Raw genomic sequence first — 24,558 nt, 5'->3', positions numbered from 1 at the left:
TCCTGAACATTGACTCCGGCCTACCTAACTTTGAGAGACACCAGTTTTGGAGAGAAATATCTAGAGATAATTTTTATAGTCAAGCCCGAACCAGTGACATGGAACACCCCACTTTTAGGATGTTCCACAAATGGCTTCGGTACAATCTTTTCTATCGTGATGATATTAGGAAAGTAAGAGTAGGAGATTTGCCACTTTTATATGCTGCTATTAATAAAGTACCCACTTCACCTGTTACACTTTTAGTTTCACATTGGCTTAGTGTACCTAGTCTTCAGGGACCAGTAGGATGTACTTCACTTGTCACTCGTCTAGCCTTTAATCTTCATTTGCTAGAAAACTCGTCGTTGGACTTCATAGATGAGTTAAGAATTTATCATGGCTATGACACATTTAGACAAGCTCGGATGTTAAAGAAAGAGGGGAATATAATGTATATGCTATATGATGATAAAGGCAAGATTCGTTTACCTAACCCGAACCTTGGCCTCTACGTTGTTCAAAATTTTTTGATTGAGATTGCAGCAACACCAGTGAACTAGAGAGCTCCACAGCGAGTGGCATCTGAAAGGATGACCACCCATCGAGAACGCACCTGGTATGGAGCTGACCCCGGACCAGAAGAAGCAGCGGACCTGCATTATAGCGACTACAACCCCCGAGTCCTTCGAGACCCATGGGTTCGACATGCGCAACCACAAGAGCCTACACAGGAGACATGGCCGGAGAGCCAAGATCACCAGTGGACAAACCCGCCTTTTCATACGGGCAGGTACTCCACTGATCTATATGGAGCTTCAGGATCCAGACCTCCGCCCCAATTCGATGCAGGACGATACTCCGACGCCTCCTACGCTTTCACGAATGACTACTATCAAGAGGCCGGTGCTTTCTTCACCCGCACCGACAACACTCTCCTCGACATCGAACACGCAAGCAGAACATGGATGACTCCTGGAAGAACAACGGAAATGGAACCAGGACCACGCCACTGCAGTACAAGAGCTAAGACAAGATACAACAATAATGAACGACAACATCACAACCATGATGCGATTCTGGAACATCGGGTAAGACCGACATCAACATCCAGCTTGGAGGAGTTCCTCCCAAATTTATCAAGTAAGTTTTTATTTTGCACTTCTTATTTATTCTTTTCTATTTTAGTATTTTATCTTAAAAGAAAAAAAACTTAGAAAACCCAATAAATATTTTCTTGCTTTAATTTACTGCATTTTATAAACATAAACATGAAAACAAAATAAAAAGAGTGTGTAAATAAGTGTGCTTTATTTATCTGCTAAGTTTAATCTCTAGAAAAAATAAAAGACCAAAAAAAATGCAGGATGGAAATGATGAACAGTTGCTCTGTTTGTTTACTTACAAGTACCTAGCTTCTATATTAGAGTTCTTCCAGGAATTACTAAAACTAAAATTACTATCTTTGGGAAGCATAAAACTAAAGTCTAGGTAAGAGAAGGACATAATATAAAGTTGAGCTGCTGTTTATCTTGTTCCTACTACACTAAGTTCTGGAGATTTATTTTGGAAACTTACAAATCACATGATGAGTTCCTAGCATAACAAACTACCTACCACAGCCATACTTGCTATAATATCTTTTACTTATATTCACATTGAGTTTGATCGAGCTGTGTAGACCCTTAGGAGCTTTTCATGTGGTTAAATTAAGATATTCACTTGCACACATCTACCACACCATTCATCACCAATCATTAAAATTGCTAAAAATATTATCACTCACTGTCCCAAATATTATTATTCTCTCTCTCTAAAAAGATTCAATGTAGAAGAGGCATGGGTTATGCAAAAATATGCGAGGAAATAAAAAGGGGCAAGTGTCCGGAACCTCGAAAAAGAAAGAAAAAAAGAGTGAGACGAGAGGTAAAAATGGACAAATGTCCGACAGTAGAATTAGGGGTATCTACTACCCACCTGAAAAAAAAGAAGAAAAGAAAAAGATAGCCCATGTTCTCCCAAAGCAAAGATCAAAGAAGAGGAGAGGTAGCAATATGAAGAGCAATGAGAACTAAGTTTTATTATCACCATTACTATCATTTACTCCACCACACATGCACATCTTGATTTAATTATATGCTGAGTTCCTTTGGATCCATGGTTCGATTAGACAACATATGTATGAGCTGTTTTTCACTCCTATGAGCTCCACTTAAATATTCCATTAGCTATAGGTAAGTGACATTTTGGTAAGGATCCACAAATACCACATATAGAGAGACTTGAGAGATTATTGCTAGGAACTCTGAGTTTTATTTTTGAAAACTTATACAAAACTCTGGAACAAAGGTGAAGTATAGACAGGAGGAATAGTGCTTGACTTAATTATTTTGTCTTTCGATTACTCAAGACTCAAGTGCAGGTACTAAGCTCCATAACACTTCACTCTAATCTGGAAGAATTTTTATGTAAAAGCATGTGTGCCTGTCAGGAAAGAAAACATTGAAGCAACTCCTGATCCGTCTGAGTTTAGCTATTTGCTCAGGGACGAGCAAAGGGTAAGCTTGGGGGAGTTTGTTGACGGTCCTTAAGTACTAAAATTAATAATCAAATAAACATAGAAAAGGATCAATATGCAACAAACATCTAGAATTAGGGTTTTATCTGACACAATTCCACGAGCTTTGGTGTTTATCTATTTCTACAGGGGGTTATCAGAGAATATGGAGAGAAGGCCCACATGTCATGTTTACAACGAGATAATTACGTGCCGCGCAATTTTCCTCAATCTAGAAGACTCCAGAAGCCACGGGAAGGAAGCGGAAGACGATCGAGCTCGGGGGCAGGGCGCCGGCCCACCCCCCTTGGGCGCCCGCCCTGGCCAGGAGTTGGATCAGGACTCTCTTTCGGGACTCAACTCCACCGACCTAAAGGATGAATCTAAACTATACAATCAATGTCGGTTTGATCCAACGGCCCAAATTCACTTGAAAGGACTATATAACCAAGGCCTCTCCACCCCTGGAGGAGAGAGGAGAAGAGAAGAAATCATTATTCGGAGGTAGCCATCAAAGTTACGATTTAGAGCTTCTCTCCCACAGAGAATTAGAATTAGCTACTCCCTAATCCTTCAAGTTTAGAGGGTTGATTAGATAGCAATTAGAGAAGTAGAGCACTACGCTCTGGATTCGGATCTTCGGTAATAAAGATTGGTATTATTCATATCTTTCTCTAATTCTTTGTTCTAATTGCATTATGTCTCTAATTATTATGTTCTTAGTTTGCTCTAGTTCTATATTTGATATAGTTATGATTGATAATGAGTTTATGTATAAGTTTGCAAAGCGCTTAGCTCTTGACGCGAGGGAGTTAGGTGATAGATCACATGCGAGCATGGTGCTTAGATGTTATTTATCTGCAAATGTATCCTATTGGCCGAGTTGTGTGGTAGTTCGCGATAGTGACAGCTTCGTTGATTCTTATATAGTCCACCCTCCGTTGATAGGACAGGCAGAACCGGTATTGTGGAGTAAGTCTTGCGATGCTCTGATTTACTTTAGCAATGTTCCTTATACATGAATGAAGAGTCTTTTATGCTTTATATGATCTTGTAGATAACTAGAGTAGATTATGAATTAGTAGATAGTAGATAACTTAGAATCCATTCTCTAGCTAATCCGACATCACCTACATATATGAGGAGTAGTCTATTTTCTAATCGATGTGTTATTTATCCCTTGAACTTATAATTCATTATCATTATCTTTATGGTTTACCCCATGCTAAAGTAAGTAACTGTGTGACGAGTTTTTCATTAGTAATCATGTTCTTGCAAGTTTATCTCTAGTCTATGCCTTGATAGATTTTGTCCTTATTTTAATTTCATCTCTTTTGTTCTCTTAAGCAAAATTATAAATAACGATACCTGGAATACTTATCCTGGTGAAATGCTACAATGAGGTGTTTTATCTGTGCGCTTGCGGATAGAATAGATTATTTTCTAAAAAGCCTTTACATTTATAAATACCTTTGTACACTCTGGCACCATGCTGGGGATGACAACCTAGTATCTATGTGGTGTTAGCTAGTGTCAACACACCTGTTGATATTTGGGAACGCAATAAGGAATTGATCCGCAAGCGCACGGATATCGGTGAGCACTTCACCCGGGAAATTATCCAGAGTATCGTATTTATTTTTTTACCACTAGGAGAAAGAGTGCATCTGACTAACCCGGTCTATTACTACTAACCGTTTAGGCAACAAAGAATGTTTCTCGATGTGAGTGATAAATAGAGAAGACTACAACCGTAATCTCTTTCTAACCTTGGTAAGGATGATCTACTGTTCTATTGGGGAGGCTAACGGAATCTAGACACCACAAAGGATGTTCAACCCGCACCTATAAACTCTATCCTTCCTGCTAACGAGATATAGTCTGCAAAGGTAACTCGGAAATGTCACGTTCCTCGCTACTACCACGATCTAGCTAGTCAGGGAATATCTATGAGTACCCTAGCTTAAACACCACGTTTATGCTAGCAATGATTACTCTAAACTCTACGCGAAGAGATTAAAGTAAACTCATAAACCAAAAGAACAATAAAACAAAAACTTACTAGAATTTAGAAGTCGAAATACTGAAGAATCCTAGGAGCAAGCTTCGGGTTAGGAGAACTTGATCCTGTAGGTACAAGCTCAGAGTAGACACCGACAGGCCGGGATTCCTCCGATCTACACCTCCACTCTATCTCTCTCAATCTAGTTGAAACTAGAAGATCTATTTCTACTTACATTGGTTGCTAAGCCTAAAAAGAAATTTTATTTAGTGAAGAGGTTTTCCTTCGAGGGCTCCCCTCAATCTCTATGATAACTTCTTGTCTCCTCCAGGGGCCAGGGGGGTCTGCTTATATAGTCCTCCTCTGTGCATTTTTGGTCCAGCAGGCGATGTGGTACTACGTTATCCTTGATCCTTTAGGTCAGTGGAACGTCGTGTGCAAAGAGAGTCCCGAACGGAGACTAGAGGGGGGCGGGCGCCCAGGTCCTTAGGGCGGGCGCCCTGGGCCTGGCCCCTTTCGGCCTCTGCTTCGTTCTCGTGGCTTCTGGAGTCTTCTAGATGGTAGAAAATTGCGCGGTGCGTTGATATCTCTATGTAATCCCGACATGTGGGCCTTTCTTCCTTATTTCCTGATAACCCCCTGCAGAAACAGATAAACAACAAAACTCGTGGAATTCTGTCAGATCAAACCCTAATTCTAGGTGTTGGTTGCATATTGGTCCTTTCTTTTGTTTATTTGATAATTAAAATTGATACTTAAGAACCGTCAACAAATACCCCCATACTTAGGCTTTTACTCATCCTCGAGAAAAGGATGGTTAAGAACAATATCTAGGGTAAAACATTTTAAAACATTCTCTTGATAACTGCAGGGTGTTAAAATCCACTGTGTACCATAGTCAGGGAAGTATATGGTTAAGAGTAGAGAACCTTTCTTCTCAATCCTGTCACTTGGAGTTTTTTTGTGTATTTTTGAAAGAAAGCTAGAATACCTTTTATCCTCATAGGTCTTCTCAGATCACTCATTATCTTTTATATCTCAGTGAGGCTGTTTTAATTTGCAAAAATTCTAAAGCATACTTACCTTATATTTATTGCCTGATCAAAACGGGATCCGAGGAGGGGAATGTCATACTCTTAGATCAAAGAATTTGGAAATTAAAACCTTTGTCAACTCCTGCTGGCATATTGCTTATTAGAGGGACCATGGGCTATCATTTTCTTTTTTCTCTTTCATCTTTTTTTTAAATGAGTACCGAGGTATCTCTAATTCTACTGCCGGACACTTGTCCATTTTTTTCTGCGAGGTTATCGAGCACTTGCTCCTTTTTATTTCCTCGAAATATCTTTATTTTTGCATAGCCCATGCCTCTAATGCAATAATACTTCGGAAGAGTGAATCTTTCTGAGTAAATGTCTTGATCTTAGGAGCATGATAAATCTCTCAACAAGGGTCTAACTCATTTTGAACAAACTCAATACAGAGTAGATAGCTTTTATAATCATAATTAATATTTTCAGTTTTTATCAGGCATATAAAACATTGAGGATGGTAGCTAGAATTTTGAAGATAAATTCTCCAAGCAACAATGATATCAAGAATAAGAAACTTATACTCTACCATCTCACATTCCATACTGACTTAAGTAACACAGGGTTTTAAAATGATTTTATAATAGTTGCAAGTTTTCAGGAAATATCACAGAGTGAGATTGATCATGATTAGAAACATTTTAATCTTTATCATGTTGGAAACAATATTCTGCATAATCCAAGATATGTGTATGTGTAAAGTAAAGTGTGTAGAGTGTGTACCTGAATCATGGAGTGGTGTAGTCGAAGTGTGTTTGGCATGTCGAGGGATCTCCTCCATACTTGTTTTCTGCTTTCTTGCACAAAAAAAATAAAGTAGAGACACACAAGACATAATAATAATAATAATAATACTCTTTATTAATCTTGAGGCATTTATTACAAATGACTAGTAGCAAACTAACGATAATAGTAGCAAACTGACGATAATAGTAAACCTAAACTGAATTTAAAGATAAATGACTAAGATGCATTGCCTCAAGGTCTAATCTAGATAACTTAGCGGCGCTCTAATTCCTTAATCTTCTTATTGGCACTGGCAAGATCATGCCTAAGTCCTAGTATAACGGTGTTGTGGTTAGAGAGCTGCCTAGTGAGGGAATTAATTGAGGACTCGAGGTCTATGATAACTCTGTCTAGCCTGCGAACGTCCTCATCAATATCTACTATAGTCTTGCGACGCTTGGGAGGTGTCTCAAAAGCATTGAGAGCATGCTTCGGGGCTACCTTTGGAGGCATGAAACGGACTTTGGCTGCTCTTATCCCTTCAAAGTAAGGCCTTTCCTCCTCCGTAGTGTAGCGATGCTGCTGATCTCACCGCTCCGGTTGGTCTTGACTCCAACGACCCTCTCATTGGGTCTAGGTGGAAGGATCCTCGTGCCGGTTGGCACCTTGATGGTGGTCTTCGTCTTGGATGATGATCCTTTGAGAAGTAGGGGTTGTGGTGGTGCGGTGAGAACTGGTTGAGCATGGTAGGATTGGGCGGAGCTGCGTTGGCGTAATGGCATGGCTTCTAGCTGTTGCTCTGTGTTGGCCAGGACGAGAGCACGGGCGTCGGGTCTTCCGCAAGCTCCATGTTGAGGTTGAAGGGGACAACTTCCCAATCATCGTGGAACTTCTCGGCCATTGGAGCAGCGAGGAACTAATCAAGCTCTAATTGAAGAAGAGGAGAAGGCTTGGTGGTTTGGTGTTTGAAAACTGATGCCAGGGGTCTGTTTATATAGGGGTCAAAAAGTGCCTCTAGGGGTTGTTCTGGTTGCTCCCATCGATGTGCGTGCGAAACTTTCCATCTGAGGGATTATTCAGATTACCATAAGTGCATTTTCCATAACAGAGAAAATTGGGACCGAGGGGGAACACGAGCTGGGCGCCCGCCCTCTCTCTGGCCCCTCTGTGGGCCCATTTTCTCGAGCGCGTTTCTAGATGCAAAACTATTTAGGAAAATATATGTATGACCCGAGAACATCAGAATAAAAAGGTCGGGCTCTAATTCTCCATGGGAAGGAAAAAATGGATTATGTCTATTTCTTCTAATTCTTTATTGGGATCTAAAAATAATTTAAGATGTTGACCATTTACCTTGAATAACGTACCTTCATCATTTTGAAGTGTGATAGCTCCGTGGGATGATGAATTAATTACCTTGAATGGTCCTTCCTATTTGCTCCGGAGTTTTCCATGCCCGAAAAGCTTTACCCTGGAATTAAAAAGTAATACCTTATCTCCAGGTGTGAACTCCTTCTTCTTGATCCTCTTGTCATGCCACCTTTTGACTCTTTCTTTGTAGATCTTTGAATTGTGATATGCTTTCTCTCGCCATTCTTCCAATTCTGATAGTTGCATTTTTCTATGATCTCTAGCAAAATCTAGGTCCATATTCCATCTCTTTATGGCCCAGTGTGCTTTGAACTCTAGTTCAACAGGTAGGTGGCAAGTCTTCCCGTACACCAATTGGTATGGAGACATTCCAATTGGGGTCTTGTATGCTGTCCGGTATGCCCAGAGTGCATCGGGTAACTTGTCTTTCCAAGCCGTTCCCATTTCGTTTACTGTCTTCTGAAGAATATTCTTGATTTGCTTGTTAGAAGTCTCTACTTCGCCACTTGTCTGAGGATGATAGGGAGTAGCAACGTTGTGACGGATTCCATGTTTTGATAGATATTGCTTGAAGCGTTTGTCGATGAAGTGTGCTCCTCCATCACTTATCACTACTCTGGGGACTCCAAATCTTGGAAATATAATTTCTTCAAACATCCTCTTTGAACTGATGTTGTCGGCATGCTTGCAAGGTAATGCCTCTACCCACTTGGAGACGTAGTCAACTGCCACCAAGATGTACTCACACTTCTTTGATGGAGGAAATGGACACATATAGTCTATTCCCCAGTCATCAAAGAGCTCAATCTGAAGGTTGTTGGTGAGTGGCATTGCATCCCTTGTATTTATGTTTCCGTGTCTTTAACATGGCCCACATCTTCTGATATATTGCTTCGTGTCTTCATACATTGTAGGCCAGTAGAATCCACACTGCCAGATCTTTGAATGTGTACGGAATGCTCCATAGTGACCTCCATATGGTGATGAATGACATCTGTCGATGATCTTCCATCCTTCCTCAGTGGTCACACATCTCCTGAGTAAGCCATCAGAGCATACTTGGAAGAGGTATGGCTCATCCCATATATGTGAATGACTTTCTTGAATAAGCTTCTTCTTGTTTGCTCCTGGTGGTACATACCCTGAAACCATAAAATTAACAATATCTGCATACCAGGGGTCAGACCTGTTAATCCCGTAGAGCATGTCGTCCCGGAGTGAATCATTGATGGGGGTTTCCTGTGGACTCTTAAAATACATTCTAGACAAGTGATCAACAACAGAATTTTCTACTCCCTTTTTATCTTTTATTTCTAAGTCAAATTCTTGGAGTAATAAGATCCATCTAATCAGGCGAGGTTTAGCATCTTTTTAGTGAGCAAATATTTTAGTGCAGCATGATCAGTGTAAACAATTATTTTAGCTCCAACTAAATAAGATCTAAAATTATCAATGGCAAAGACAATAGCCAGAAGCTCTTTTTCAGTGGTTGCATAGTTAAGTTGAGCTCCTGTCAAAGTTTTACTGGCATAAGCAATTGCATGATGCTTCTTATCTTTAGTTTGTCCTAATATTGCCTCCACAGCATAATCACTAGCATCACACATAATTTCAAAAGGCAATGACCAATTAGGGGGTTGAATGATTGGTGCAGAGATGATTGCTTTCTTTAATAAATTAAAAGATGTTAGACATGCATCATCAAATTCAAAAGGAGCATCCTTGGCTAGCAAAAGAGTAAGTGGTCTACCAATGAATGAGAAATCTTTTATAAATCTACGATAAAAACCAGCATGGCCAAGAAAGCTTCGAATTCCTTTTATATTCACAGGTGGAGGTAGTTGTTCAATTACTTCAATTTTAGCTTTGTCTACCTCAATACCTCTTTCAGACACTAGGTGTCCCAGCACTATTCCTTTCCTAACCATGAAATGACATTTTTCCCAATTAAGGACTAAGTGTTTTTCTTCACATCTTTGCAAAACCTTGTCTAAGTTTTCAAGACAACTATCAAAAGTTTTTCCATAAACAGAGAAATCATCCATGAAAACTTCCATAATCTCTTCAATCATATCAGAAAAATATAGACATCATGCATCTTTGAAAAGAAGCTGGTGCATTACATAACCCAAAAGACATTCTACGGTAAGCATAAGTTCCGTATGGGCATGTAAAAGTGGTTTTGCTTTGATCATCGGGATGGATCGGGATCTGATGATACCCTGAATATCCATCTAAGAAACTGAAGAACGAATGGTTCGCTAATCGCTCTAACATCTCATCTATGAAAGGTAAAGGAAAGTGATCTTTTCTTGTGGCTTTGTTTAGTTTTCTATAGTCTATGCACATCCGCCATCCTGTGACGGTGTGTTGCGGAATTAGCTCGTTCTTTTCATTTATAATAACAGTCATGCCTCCCTTTTTAGGCACAACTTGAACTGGACTCACCCACTCACTATGCGGCACAGGATATATAATCCCTGCATGCAGCAACTTTATAACTTCCTTTTTAACCACCTCTCTCATAGTGTTGTTAAGTCTACGTTGGGGTTCTCGAGAAGGTGAAACAGAAGGATCTGTTGGAATACGATGGGTACAAATCATAGGACTGATTCCTGTAAGATCTTGGAGTGAGTAGCCAAAAACTGAGTGATGTTTCTCAAGAATGGTCATTAATCGCAGAGTTTGCTCCTGAGTGAGTTTATCGCTAATGATCACAGGAAACTCTGGATTATTGTTTAGGAAAGCATAGATAAGACCGGGTGGTAAAGTTTTAAGCTCTATGGGGGGTCAAGGTGTTTTTGCAAACTCATCTATGGGTTCAGGTTCAGAAGGTTCAGCTTCTTCTATGAAGAAAGGAGTTTCGTCTTCTAAGTCTGGTTCTTCTAAAAGTTCAAGAGATGCAGCCTTTACCTCCTCCATAGGATCAGGCAAAAGATATGACTCGGCCTTATTGTTTAAGGAGTGTGAAATTGTTATTGGGATTTTAAAAGCTTTTCCAAAAGAAATGTGTAGGTTTCCAGTATGACCTTCATAAAGGAGTCTTCTAAAAGGTTGTCCTATCAACAGGTCGAAGTCCCATGTATCAAAGATATAGAAGTTCAAATGAACCATGGAGCCTTCTACCGTAAGAGGTAGGACATTAATAATTCCAAGACTGGGGACTAATCATCCCGAAGATTCCTTTATGACCTTTGTTGTGAGGGTTAGAACAAGATTTTTAAATAGTTTAAGTGCAAAAGATTCAGACATGATGTTGATCCTCACAACAGGATTATAAAGAGCATTAAATCGATCAGAATTATAAGCACAGCGTATAGTTATAGAGGGTGTGTCCAAACGGATCACATCAGACTGATTCCTCCAACCATTCGCTACTCATGACTGAGATAAGCTCTCTTAATTGATATTCACTTGGCAAATAAATGCTAAACTGGCCGTTTTGGGGTTTATCAATAGAATGGTAGTTTGAAATGTTTCCAAAATCGGCAAAAAGATCAGATTCTATATCCAGCATGAAGTCCGGTGGTGGAATTTCTTCCTCTTATGGCTCAGAACTTGGGATAGCTAAAGTAGATGAAGAATTTGGTAGAGTGTCTACTTCGGCTTCGTAGGTTTCATCATGAAGGGTATTATCCATCTCAGCTTCTAGGATTGTATCTAGGATCACTCTAGCTTCATCAGTAGGGAAGCGAAAGAAAGAACCTCTAGACATTGTGTGTAGCATTTGTTTATGATTTTTATGAAGACCTCGAATAAAGTGAAATAAAAGAATAGGGTCTTCAAGATTAAGGTTTGGACCAGATTCTAAAAGATCATAAAAATGTTTCCAGGATTTTCCCAAAGTTTCATTATCTTTTTGTTTAAAAGATAGGACTTCGAGTCTAAGGTCGCCGATACGGTCGAAGGAATAGAAATCTAGACAAAAGTTGGCTCGTAAAACTCCCCATTCACCTCGTTGTTGACTTACCTTCTGATTGTACCATTGTCTAGCTTCTGCCCTTAAGGAAAAAGGAAAAAGCTTCCAACGTAAAGTTTTATCAGAAATGCCTTCAATGCGAAGACAATCACATGTTTGCTCAAAATCTCTAATATGAAGGTAAGGGTTTTCGTCTTCCTTTCCCGAAAAAGATAGGTTTGGAATCAAAGCAATCAACCTAGGACCTAACCTATACTGGGATGTTTGGATAGACTGTGATGACTCCCATGGTAAAAGGTCAGTTACTGAAGGGATTGCAGATTCATGGATCGATTTAGAATTTTGGTTTTCCATAAGGTAAGAGTAAAGAAAATAAATACAGAATATAAAAGATAAGAAAAGATAAAAGTATAGATACAAGCTAGTAGTAAGACTCAAGGTTATCTCAGCAAACCGTCTTTCTCCCCGGCAACAGCGCCAGAAATACTTGTTGATATTTGGGAACGCAATAAGGAATTGATCCGCAAGCGCACGGATATCGGTGAGCACTTCACCCGGGAAATTATCCAGAGTATCGTATTTATTTTTTGACCACTAGGAGAAAGATTGGATCTGACTAACCCGGTCTATTACTACTAACCCTTTAGGCAACAAAGAATGTTTCTCGATGTGAGTGATAAATAGAGAAGACTACAACCGTAATCTCTTTCTAACCTTGGTAAGGATGATCTACTGTTCTATTGGGGAGGCTAACGGAATCTAGACACCACAAAGGATGTTCAACCCGCACCTATAAACCCTATCCTTCCTGCTAACGAGATATGGTCTGCAAAGGTAACTCGGAAATGTCACGTTCCTCGCTACTACCACGGTCTAGCTAGTCAGGGAATATCTATGAGTACCCTAGCTTAAACACCACATTTATGCTAGCAATGATTACTCTAAACTCTACGCGAAGAGATTAAAGTAAACTCATAAACCAAAAGAACAATAAAACAAGAACTTACTAGAATTTAGAAGTCAAAATACTGAAGAATCCTAGGAGCAAGCTTCGGGTTAGGAGAACTTGATCCCGCAGGTACAAGCTCAGAGTAGACACCGACAGGCTGGGCTTCCTCTGATCTACACCTCCACTCTATCTCTCTCAATCTAGTAGAAACTAGAAGATCTATTTCTACTTACATTGGTTGCTAAGCCTAAAAAGAAATTTTATTTAGAGAAGAGGTTTTCCTTCGAGGGCTCCCCTCAATCTCTATGATAACTTCTTGTCTCCTCCAGGGGCCAGGGGGTCTGTGCTTATATAGTCCTCCTCCTCTGTGCATTTTTGGTCCAACAGGCGATGTGGTACTACGTTATCCTTGATCCTTTAGGTCGGTGGAACATCGTGTGCAAAGAGAGTCCCGAACGGAGTCCAGACAGGGGCGGGCGCCCAGGTCCTCAGGGCGGGCGCCCTGGGCCTGGCCCCTTTCGGCCTCTGCTTCGTTCTCGTGGCTTCTGGAGTCTTCTAGATGGTAGAAAATTGCGCGGTGCGTTGATATCTCTATGTAATCCCGACATGTGGGCCTTTCTTCCTTATTTCCTGATAACCCCCTGCAGAAACAGATAAACAACAAAACTCGTGGAATTCTGTCAGATCAAACCCTAATTCTAGGTGTTGGTTGCATATTGGTCCTTTCTTTTGTTTATTTGATAATTAAAATTGATACTTAAGAACTGTCAACAACACCCTCCGCTCCCCTCTGCCTCCTAGCCGCTAGGCTGAACCCACCACAAGGTCGAGGCCCAAGATTGCCTAGCCCAGTAGCGAAGCCAAGGCAGGCTCCACCACACCGAGATGGGCCGGCCGGCCTGGCCACGCGCCTTTTCCCCCTTAGCAGTCGAGTTGGGCTAGGTTGGAGCCCAAACTGCAACCCTGTGTTTTTCTTCTTCTTTCTTTTCTTTTCAAAGCCTTCAACTTGTTTAAATCATATAAAATCCATACATTTTCCAAAAAATATGAACCAAGTGTCCAAATTCTTCTAAAAACAAACCCTACGTCTTAGTCTTATGTATGAGTGCAATTGGTTCTTTTGGTTCTTCCATTTGATTTTTGGTGATATCTATAGGAGTCACTTATCGCGACCATATGTCTTGTTTGACAAACCCAGAGGATCCAACGATTGAGTAGTTCGACCACAACTACACTGAGGAGCTCGAGGATGACTTGCCAGGTGCCACGTCCCACCGAATCTCGTAGAATCCTATTAGTCATGCCATGAATCTAGAATCTAGCGCTTTACTTTTATGCAATGGAATTGTGATAGGTGCATGGTAGAAATGCTTGTGAGCCATTACCTTGTCGCAACCTATTTCCCTGCTTACCCGCTATTAGGATAGATGCTTGCATTTTACTACTATTACTCTACAATGCATTATATCTGTGATGTGATGCTTGGTGGATGGTTGTTGGAACCAGATAAGGCTCGCGGATAGTCTAGGGAGGTACGGGCATGGGTCCCACACCCTCCTAAGTCTCACAGTCTCAGCGTGTCGGTGGTACTTTGGCATGGCTCTAGTTCTGAGTGGTAGGGTGGCATCGTGTTTAGTTGGAAGGCAGCCTGGTATCACACTAGACGATGTACAACATCAGTGATGGTGATCTTGTGGGTGGTGTAAATCTTTGCAAAGTTTCTGGTTTATCGATCGATACATACACCTTTTGTGGTTATGGACCTTTCCTATGTTTTTGCTTCACTTTACTAGAGAGAGGAGTCCCTTCTACCTTTCCCTGGGTTTGTGTTGGATCCGGCATTGATTGTTGAGGCAAGGTACGAGTGGGAGTCATCCTTGCCGCCTAGAAAGCGAGAGTGTGGTGAGATGTGTGCTAGGATGGGAGAATGTGTGGAGGAGTTGGATTAAAACTTGATGAATTATTGTAAAATTTGACTTACTTGCATAGGAAGATACAACCATAAATTAGGCTCTTTTGTTACATACCCTTGCATTCCACCTACCACAAAGCTTCACAAAAGCATAGGGTAGGAGCCAGTGGCTAGTATAAATTGTACTGATACTTTGGAAATAGGTTCTGAGCCCGAGTACGACTACGTGGGTGATGACTGGGAGTATAGATGATCAACAGGCCGGCCCGGCCTGGCACAGACCCGTGCTAGGCACAGCCCGATAGGGCACGGGCCCGTATGGCCTGCGTGCCATCGGGCCGTGCCTCCATAGGCCATCGTGCCTGCCTGAAGGCCCAGGCACGGCCTGTGGGCTGATTTTCGTGCCGGGCCGTGTGACACCCTAGGTGTTAAGCATGCACTTAGTCTCACCAAAGCCATGCATAAGCATTTCCATCAAGCATAAGCATCATGAGCATGACACTCTTTTCAAATTATGATTTGATGTGCTTCACTTCATGAGTTTAAATATGCTAAAAATATGATGCTTGCTTCTAAAATTGTGAAATATCCAAATTAGGTTGCTTTATGTGTAAGAAGAATGTAGAATACTTTTGTGCAATTTTTGGAGCTATGGAAATTGAGAAATGGAATTGATACAAAAATATCCAAAAAGAATTTATTTAAAACCTAGAACTGAGTTTTAACTTGTAATTCAAATTCTGTTTGGAATTTGGTCTTGCTTGTTAAAGCAAAGTTGTAGGGTTTTTGTTTTGGAACAACTTTGTTTTTGGGAGCAAGAGGTGAAAATGATTTTCAATTGGTCCAAATGAATTTAGAAAGAATTTGGAGAAAAGAAATTTCAAAAAAAAAGGAAAGGGGGCAGGCGCTGCTGGGCCGACCCGCCTCCCTTCTGGCCCAGCTGGGCAGCGCGGCCCACTCCCCCTCCCCTCTCTCCCGCGCGCGCGGCGCCCGCCTTGCTCCACCCGGCGCCGGCCACGTGGCGGCCGTACGCCGGCGTTGGACGCGCCGCGGCCGGCCTCCAACCCCCCCTGGTCGGGACGCCGGCGCAGGCTCCCAGGCCACTCCCTCCATCCTGTCTCCCCCGCGCCCTCCTTCTCCTTCCTCCTCCGCTCGAACCGCGCCGCAGCAGCCGCTCCTCCGCGCGCCATTGCCGGAGAGAGCTCCGCCGCTCGTCGCCGGCCACACCAGAGCCTCAAGCTCGACGCCGAGAGCACCAGGGCACTCGCCGTCGCTAGGGTAAGCTCGTGCGAACGTTCTACCGAGGTGAGAGTCCGTCGAGCGCCATGAATCGCTCGCCGGAGTTACCCCGAGCTCGCCGGAGTACTCCGCCGCGGCGGATCTAGCGTTTCCCTGCGTCTTTTCGCTCATTCTCTGTTGCGCTAGGTCGGTAGGAAGGTGAGGAAGCTCGGAGAGGCGTTTGCGCACGCTCTACCGCGTCGGAGCAGCCTGGCCACGGCGAGCAGCGCCGCCGTGCCGCCATGCATGCTCGCCGGAGGTGTTCCGGCCGTCCTCTGGTCGATCCAAGGGCACCGCTGGGTGCGTCTTGCTGCGGGGAGCACGTTGGTGCTCACCCCGTGGCCGGAGACCTCACCGCCGGCGAGATCCGCTCGTCGGAGGTGAGCTCCCTCTCGGTCTCGCTGACTGGTGGGGTCGGGGACCCACTGTCAGTCGCAGGGGTACCCCGGTGGGTGTAGATCTGGGTGAGCGTAGCGTTTTTCGTCGGTTTTCTTGAAAAAGTGTTTTCCAGAAATTGATTTAAAGTTTGTAAAATCTATATCTTGAGTTCTACAGCTCCAAATTAAATGAAATAAATGTTGGTGTGCTCTATATTTCCAGATCTACAGTTTGATGTAATTGCATGTCATATTGGAGCAACTTTTCTGTGTGAATATATTTTATCCATGATTTTGTTAAACTTGGAAAATGCATAGTAAATGAAATATGGCTCAGAAAAATGTGAAACTTATTTTGCTGGCTCTGCATGTGTGTTCACTCACTGAGAAAATATTGTTACATATTATTTGGTGTATAAATGAATTTATGGTAATTTAAATGCTTGCATGGCAGTGCTTTATGATTTTTAATAATTAAATGGGTCATGCAATAAATCTGGAAAATTTTGTGGGTATTTCTTATGATATTAGATAAATTGTAAAAATATAAAATCTGTTGTTTGACACTTATATCACAGTAGGGTGATTATACTTGCCTTATCCATTAATCTTGTGATTTTTGTGGCTCAAAATAAGTAACCAAAAATTATGAAAAATTTACAGTAGACTTTATGATTAGCTAGTAGTCTCCTGTAATTTTTCTGGAATTTATTGATTAACAGAATTGCATGTGATTTTTAATGGGCTTAGAAATGAATAAAGAAAATTATGAATGGTTGTGTATGTGGGTTGAATGGACTAAGTTGGGTTTGGTGTATCTTTGAAGCATCATGTAGGTTGCTGATTTCATTTGAAAAATAATTATAGAAGAGAATGTAATAGATATTTGATTCAATTGTTTATTCTTGGATGATGTTGACTACCTTGTAATAAGCATGACCAAGTGCATTACCTATGCATCATAACATGACTCCTTTGGTACTCCCTCATGTAAGCATCCACTCGGGCATCTCGCACTCGCCTCATGAGCATGTATGCATCATACAGGCTCGCAGGAGAACGAGGTGGGAACCGAGGAACCCGAGGAGCTTCAGGAGCAGGAACCTCCGGAAGCACAGGAACCCGGAGAGGAATTGCAGGAGTGTCCGGATCACCGACCCAGCACGTTTGAGAAAGGCAAGCCCCGGAGCATTCTAAGTCTCCCTATTCTCGCTAACTTATATAAAGTGCTATACTTGTTCTACTATATTGCATATTAAGTGATAGGAGTTGCCTGATACCGTTGCTGCATGAGTACTCCTTGTTATTCCTACTCATTCAACTACCTTGTCCTATGTAGATAGGCACGGAGTCTATGCTTAGCCTGCTTAGTTCGGTAGAAGTCGGGTGATTCCCTGTCACCTGCGAGATATAGGTGGATACCTGCTTGATTAAGCATTGGTTGCTCGGGGATAAGAATAACCAAGTGTGGAACGAATTTGGAGACCGGGCGGGGTCTTATGGTGGGTTGACCATGGTGCCCCTGCCTGTGTCGATTAAGGACCGATCGTTGACGGCCCTCTTGTCATGTTGAACGCATGCCCCACACTTAGCTGGAAGGATAAGCCGTTCCGACCGCGAAGCCTGAACACTATCCGGGCCGGGAGTCGAGCCGCCATGCGCTGTATTGGTGATGGTTGAGGAGAACGACGAGGGTGCGGCGCGCAACCTTGGTATACCTTGGATACCTCGGTCGCCGGAAACGGTCCTCGGGTACTGGCGGTGCCTGTCGAACCCGCGAATTGGTCCTGGATAGTGTAATACGGTGATCTGTAGCTCACTTGATCAGTGAGTGTGGTTTGTGTGGGGAATACCTCGCCAGCTGGTTAGAAATCGATTCGAATCGCCATCGCTCCTGGATAGTGAGCACTTGACATGAGCTTCGTCCTCGTAGTAAGGACTATGGAACACTTGGGTTATAATTAAACGGGTTTATGACTGCTGTGATGAGGTACTATCATAGTCTCATACTTGCTGGTAATAGCACAGGAGCAAACCTAGGTAATAGATAATGATACTTTCAACTTGAGCAGATTTAAAGAAGAAAAGATTTATGTAGGTTTGGGTAATAAAACCTTGCGGTCTTTGCAAAATGGTTGTCAGCTACCCCACTAAATAGCCTTCATGATCCTTGATGAGTCTTTATTTTAAGTTTATGACGGGTAAGTCTAGCTGAGTACCTTCTCGTACTCAGGGTTCTATTCCCATGTTGTTTTGCAGATGGTCAAATGTACTATGGTTATTGCATCCTCTGTCTGTACCCAGCTATGGGTGATGACTAGACCAAGGGCGATGGTCACTCCGTCTCTTCTTTTGCTTTTGTGGGAATGACCGAACTATGGCACTGTATCAGACTTATCGTGTGTGTTGTAATTTCAAACTATGAAGCTTCCGCTACTTGAAGAACTTGGTTTGTAATAACTTTAAGCACTCCGATGTATTTTATGAATGTTGTAATCTGGATGTGTTTGTGGATGGCGACCGCTAAACTTATTACGATCTTGGCTGTATATGTGATGTGTGGTTTGAAATCCTTCGAGATTTCACGGACTACCGGGATTATATGGGCTTAAGCGTGATAGTTCGACTATGCAAATGGTCACTATTAGGCTTAATCTCTTATAATTTGGTCGGTTCTGTTACAGCTGGCATCGGAGCAAGGTTTAGCGAGTTACTGTTCATAAGTACGTTCTAAACAAAAGTCTAAACCGGTTTAATGAAAGATTTTAGTAATTAATAAAGATCAAGGTGTTAAACTAAGTTTTGGGAAAATTATCTAGTGTGCCATGGTCATATCCTTTATGCCCAGTTAAGGACTCTAAGGTGGCTAGCTAAGTATTGACTTGGGGGTTAATGCATCATATTTTTATTTCGTCGCTCATACGGCGTGCAATAGTATGAGTGCCATTCATTTGAGTGGTATTGTATGGATCAATTCTTCCTCTACGCCATGGTAAGTGGGAGTTGTGAGAGCATGATCGGATACACTGTCGGTCTAGGGAAGTGTTGTCAGGTGCTGTGTCATGCACAGATGTTGGTGTGTCTTGGGAACAGTACCGCATGCTGGGAATTCCGTCCTGAGAGGCGATGCCGTCATTAGGGCGATGATGTGGGTAGTGACACGTCACATGCATGGACGGGTGTCTGTGTATGTGAAGTGTATAGTTTTAAATTTTGTTATGCACGACCATACTGTGGGTGGGCTGAAATGAGTTTTCTGCAGGTACCCTAACCACGTTCTCGCTTAGAACGCTAGTTACGTTATGGGAGAACGTTGTGTGCCACCGCGTATACCGCTTAGTGTTAACCTTTGTTTTCTAAGTTTGTGAGATCGTAAGTTCGTGCATGCATCATGTTCATTTCATATCATTGCTTACTTTCCCCCTTAATTTAATCTGTCCCAATTCTAAATAAAATAATTAAAGGTAATCCTCGCTCTTACCCACGGTATTCCATTTGCAGCAGATGGCACGCACTAGGCTCACAGCTCGCAAGTCCACTGGTGGGCGGGCCCCTCGCCGTCCGTTGGCAGCTAGGAGCTCGCGACATAAGAGCAAGTTCCTAGAGGAGTTTGGGATGACCACTTTGCTTTGGAGGGTGCTCAGTTCGATGGGGTATCCCGAAGGAAGGGAGCCTCGCTACTATTGGGATAAGGAGCCGCTTGGTGACGAGACCCTGGTGGGGATTGACGCAGTTGTCCCTACCAGTGGAGGAGACCCTGCTTGGGGCGGCTGGGTGTACGAGTCCCGAGGTGTCACGCCTTTCCACGGTGCCAGCAGTGCAGCTTTCGCAGTTTTGAGGGACCTCATGGAGAGGTTTCCACAGGAGCTGGCCCACGCCTTCGCTGGGGTGTTTCCCCGGGGTGACCCTTACACTTCGGTGTGGGATCAGTCCGAGGTGAATGCTCTAGAGAGGAGTGCGGATGAGGACCAGCACAGTGACAGTGCAGCTATGAGTGCCATGTACGCGTTGATGAAGACCTATGGAGGCCTGGAGCGTTGTTTGGGTCGCTTGTCCGGGTCTCTTCTCACCGTCCAGGATGAGAAGCGTCAGTTGCAGCGTGAGTTTGACTCTGAGGTTGAGAGGCTACAGGCAGAGTTGGCTCGTGTGACCAGAGAGAGAGACCAGGCAGTCCAGAAGAACAGTGAGCTGAGTCAGGACCTGCTTGCAGTACGGGAGCAGAAGGACAGGGTGGCTACTGCTCACAGGAACTGCGAGCGCATGCTAGTCCATGTGCTTGGACAGAGGAATGAAGCCTGGCACGAGGAGGACACTTTGAGGGCCCGACAGCTAGAGCTAGAGCAGCAGCTAGCTAATGCCGAGGAGTACAATGAGAACTTGCATGAGGAGATCCACCAGCTGCATAACCAGCTCCACCCTCACCACCTGCCTGGAGCAGCGGAGCTAGACTCTGAGGACGAGATGGACGCGGATCCCGAGATAGGAGCAGCTGCTAGTGGTGACGAGGATGAGGATGGCTCTGGCATGGACAGTGACCACAGCGAGTAGATGCTAGGGCTCTAGAGCTAGTCTTTCCTCTTTTGTGATGTATGTTGCGTGGCATGTCATGTACTTTTGGATCTGGGCTGTGTAAGACTTTATGAGTTGATGCTGAAAGTCCAGTGTATGTATGCTGGCAAGTTGGATGTACGCGAACCTTGTTGCGTGAATGTTAAGTAATCTGTTAGTGATGTTGTGCGTGGATGATGAGTTGTTGTGCCTTTGTTTATTGTGTGAATTTATTCCCTCAGTAAATTCAGTACGGCACGATTTTACACATTTTCTACCGATTGATGGCAACTCCTAACGATTGCTTATCATTGGCGTATGCAGATGGTACAAACACGTGGCGGGGGTAGCAGCAATCCGGGCCTTGGAACAGGTACATCCGGAGGTGGGGCTCAATGGATTGAGGACAGAGCACCAACACCGCCACCACCACCGCCTCCCCCGTACACTGCGGATGTGTTTTTCGCGCAGTTTCTGGGAAGCCAACGCAACATGGAACAGATGCAGCGCAACATGGAAGAAGCTTTGCGCAACATAGCTGACAACACCCGTCGTGGAGATAATCAGGGTGGTCGGGAGGTCAACCAGTACAGTTTGTTCAAGGACTTCATGGATACCAAGCCACCAATCTTTAAGGAGGCCTTGGAACCGCTCGAAGCAGATGAGTGGATCAACACTATGGAGCAGAAATTTCGTCTTCTCCGAATGACAGAAGAACTCAAGGCTAAGTATGCGGCACATCAGTTGCAAGGACCCGCTGGGATTTGGTGGTCCCATCACCGTACCACCTACCCAGAGGGGACACCAATCACCTGGAACCGCTTCACCATCGCTTTCCGGGGAAATTATATTCCTCCTGGTGTGGTTGAAATGAAGGTTGGGGAGTTCATGAGGCTGTCCCAAGGGACGAAATCTGTGAAAGAGTATCTACATGCCTTCAACAATCTCGCTCGCTATGCCCCTGAGTTTGTGAACACGGAGGCCAAGAAGATTGCTAGTTTCCAGAGGGGCTTGAATCCAAAGATGCTGAAGACCATGGGTACAGGGGCCAGGGCTACTTTCAATGCCTATATCAGTGACTGCCTGACCCAAGAGAACAATAACAACAACTACAGTGCATCCAAGTCACGTAAAAGGGCTTTTGAAGCAGGATCATCCCAGTCCAGGGCACCAGTGGCAGGGCGACAGCAGTATCGTCCTCCTGCCCCGGGTGCTAGGTTCCGACCACCGCAGAGAAGGAACACCGGGCATCCAACACAGCAGAAGCCGCACAAGGTGGCGATAGCTCCTGCCAAGCCAAAGGCAATTCAAGCTGCAGCACCTGCCGTCAACAATGCGCCCAAGGGTCCATGCTATAACTGCCACAAGATGGGGCACTTTGCTAAGGAATGTCCCTACCCCAAGAGGCAGCAGCCAACATATCCAGCTCGTGTGCATCATACCTCGATTGAGGAAATCCCGGAAGGAGAACCGGTAACAGCTGGTATGTTTTCTGTCAACCAACATCTTGCAGTTGTTTTGTTTGATTCTGGATCGTCGCATTCTTTCATGAGTCAAGCATTTGCACAAAAGCATAATCAACCAGTTACAGATCTGGGCTATGGCTACCGCATCAGCTCAGCAGGGGCCGATGTGTTGACCAATAGAGTGGTCCGAGGGGCAACCCTGGAGATAAGTGGCCGAGTCTTTCGGGTAAATCTAGTGGTCATGCCTGGGTTAGTTTTGGATGTTATCATGGGCATGAAATGGATGAGAGAATGGGATGCGGTCATAGATACTGGAAAGAGGATGTTATCTCTCAGAGAACCACAGGGCAGTAACTCTTTTCAAGTACCTCTGCCCCGTCGTCTTGACTTTGCTAGCATCTCCTGTGCTACGCACGTGGTCCCTTTACCACAGATCCCAGTAGTCTGTGAGTTCCCCGATGTGTTTCCTGAGGAGTTACCAGGACTTCCCCCAGATAGGGAGGTAGAGTTTGTAATCGAGTTGATACCAGGTACAGCACCAATATCTAGAAGGCCGTACCGGATGCCACCAAACGAACTCGCAGAGTTGAAGAAACAACTGAAGGAGTTACTAGAAAAAGGGTTCATCCGGACCAGCTCGTCGGAATGGGGTTGTCCAGCGTTGTTTGTGAAAAAGAAGGATCAGTCGTTGCGCATGTGCGTGGACTATCGTCCACTCAATGCAGTGACAATCAAAAATAAGTATCCCTTGCCAAGGATTGACATCCTGTTTGATCAGTTATCCAAGGCAAGAGTGTTCTCTAAGATAGATTTGAGATCTGGGTATCACCAAATCAAGATTCGTCCGCAAGATATCCCGAAGACTGCTTTTTCCACCAGATATGGGTTGTACGAGTATCTTGTCATGTCATTTGGGTTGACAAATGCTCCTGCATACTTTATGTATCTGATGAATTCAGTCTTTATGCCAGAATTGGATAAGTTTGTTGTGGTGTTTATCGATGATATTCTGGTATATTCAGAAAATGAGCAAGATCACGCCGAGCATCTGAGAATTGTGCTGACACGGTTACGAGAGCATCAGTTATATGCCAAGTTCAGCAAGTGTGAGTTCTGGTTAAAGAAAGTACCTTTCCTCGGGCACATTCTGTCTGAAGAAGGAATTGTTGTGGATCCATCAAAAGTGCAGGAAGTCATGGACTGGAAGGCACCAACTTCGGTCTCGGAAGTTAGAAGTTTTCTTGGTCTGGCCGGGTATTATCGTCGTTTCATACCTGACTTCTCCAAGATTGCTAAGCCAATGACAAGTTTGCTACAAAAGGATCATAAGTTCGTCTGGACGGAGGGGTGTGAGTTAGCCTTCCGCACCTTGCGAAAGTTGCTAACCACTGGTCCCGTTCTGGCACAACCTAATATAGAGAAGCCTTTTGATGTGTTTTGTGACGCATCGAAGAGTGGCCTGGGGTGTGTGTTGATGCAAGATGGCAGGGTGATAGCTTATGCTTCCCGACAGTTGAGAAAGCATGAAGTCAACTATCCAACGCACGACCTTGAGTTAGCAGCGGTGGTACATGCTTTGAAGATCTGGAGACATTATCTGCTAGGAAATAAGTGTCACATTTACACCGATCACAAGAGTTTGAAGTACATCTTCACTCAGTCCGAGCTGAATATGAGGCAACGACGGTGGTTAGAGCTAATCAAGGACTATGACCTAGAAGTTCACTATCATCCAGGCAAAGCTAATGTGGTCGCAGATGCTTTGAGTCGCAAACCGCACTATCAAATGGTTCAACCGTTGTTTGAAGATGGGTTCAATCTTATGCATCCTGAGGTCTTATGTCATATACAACTCAGTTGTTCACTCGAGAGTCAAGTCATTGAAGGTCAGAAAACAGACAAGGGTATTTTCCACATCAAAGAGAAGATCAAAGATGACCCAAAGACTCAGTTTCGGGTTGATGAGAAGGGGGTATTGTGGTTCCAACAGCGGTTAGTGGTCCCGAAAGATCGGGAGTTGAAGAATCGCATCATGGATGAAGCCCATCTCTCTAAGCTTTCTATTCATCCTGGCAGCAGCAAAATGTATCAAGATCTAAGGCCCACTTTTGGTGGACCAAGATGAAGAAAGAAATAGCCGCTTATGTGGCCCGTTGTGACACGTGTTGCAGAGTTAAGGCCATCCATATGAAACCTGCAGGTCTGTTACAACCGTTATCAGTTCCGGAGTGGAAATGGGAAGAGGTCAGTATGGACTTTATCACCGGCTTACCGACAACCAGGAAGGGGAATGACTCGATTTGGGTAATCATAGATCGATTAACCAAGTCGGCTCATTTCATTCCAGTCAAGAACACATACAGACCTCCCGAGTATGCTGATA

This window comes from Sorghum bicolor, chromosome 7 (genome assembly GCF_000003195.3).
Source record: "Sorghum bicolor cultivar BTx623 chromosome 7, Sorghum_bicolor_NCBIv3, whole genome shotgun sequence".
NCBI lineage: Eukaryota > Viridiplantae > Streptophyta > Magnoliopsida > Poales > Poaceae > Sorghum > Sorghum bicolor.
The sequence above is the reverse complement of the archived record's forward strand: the minus strand, read 5'-3'. Positions refer to the sequence as shown.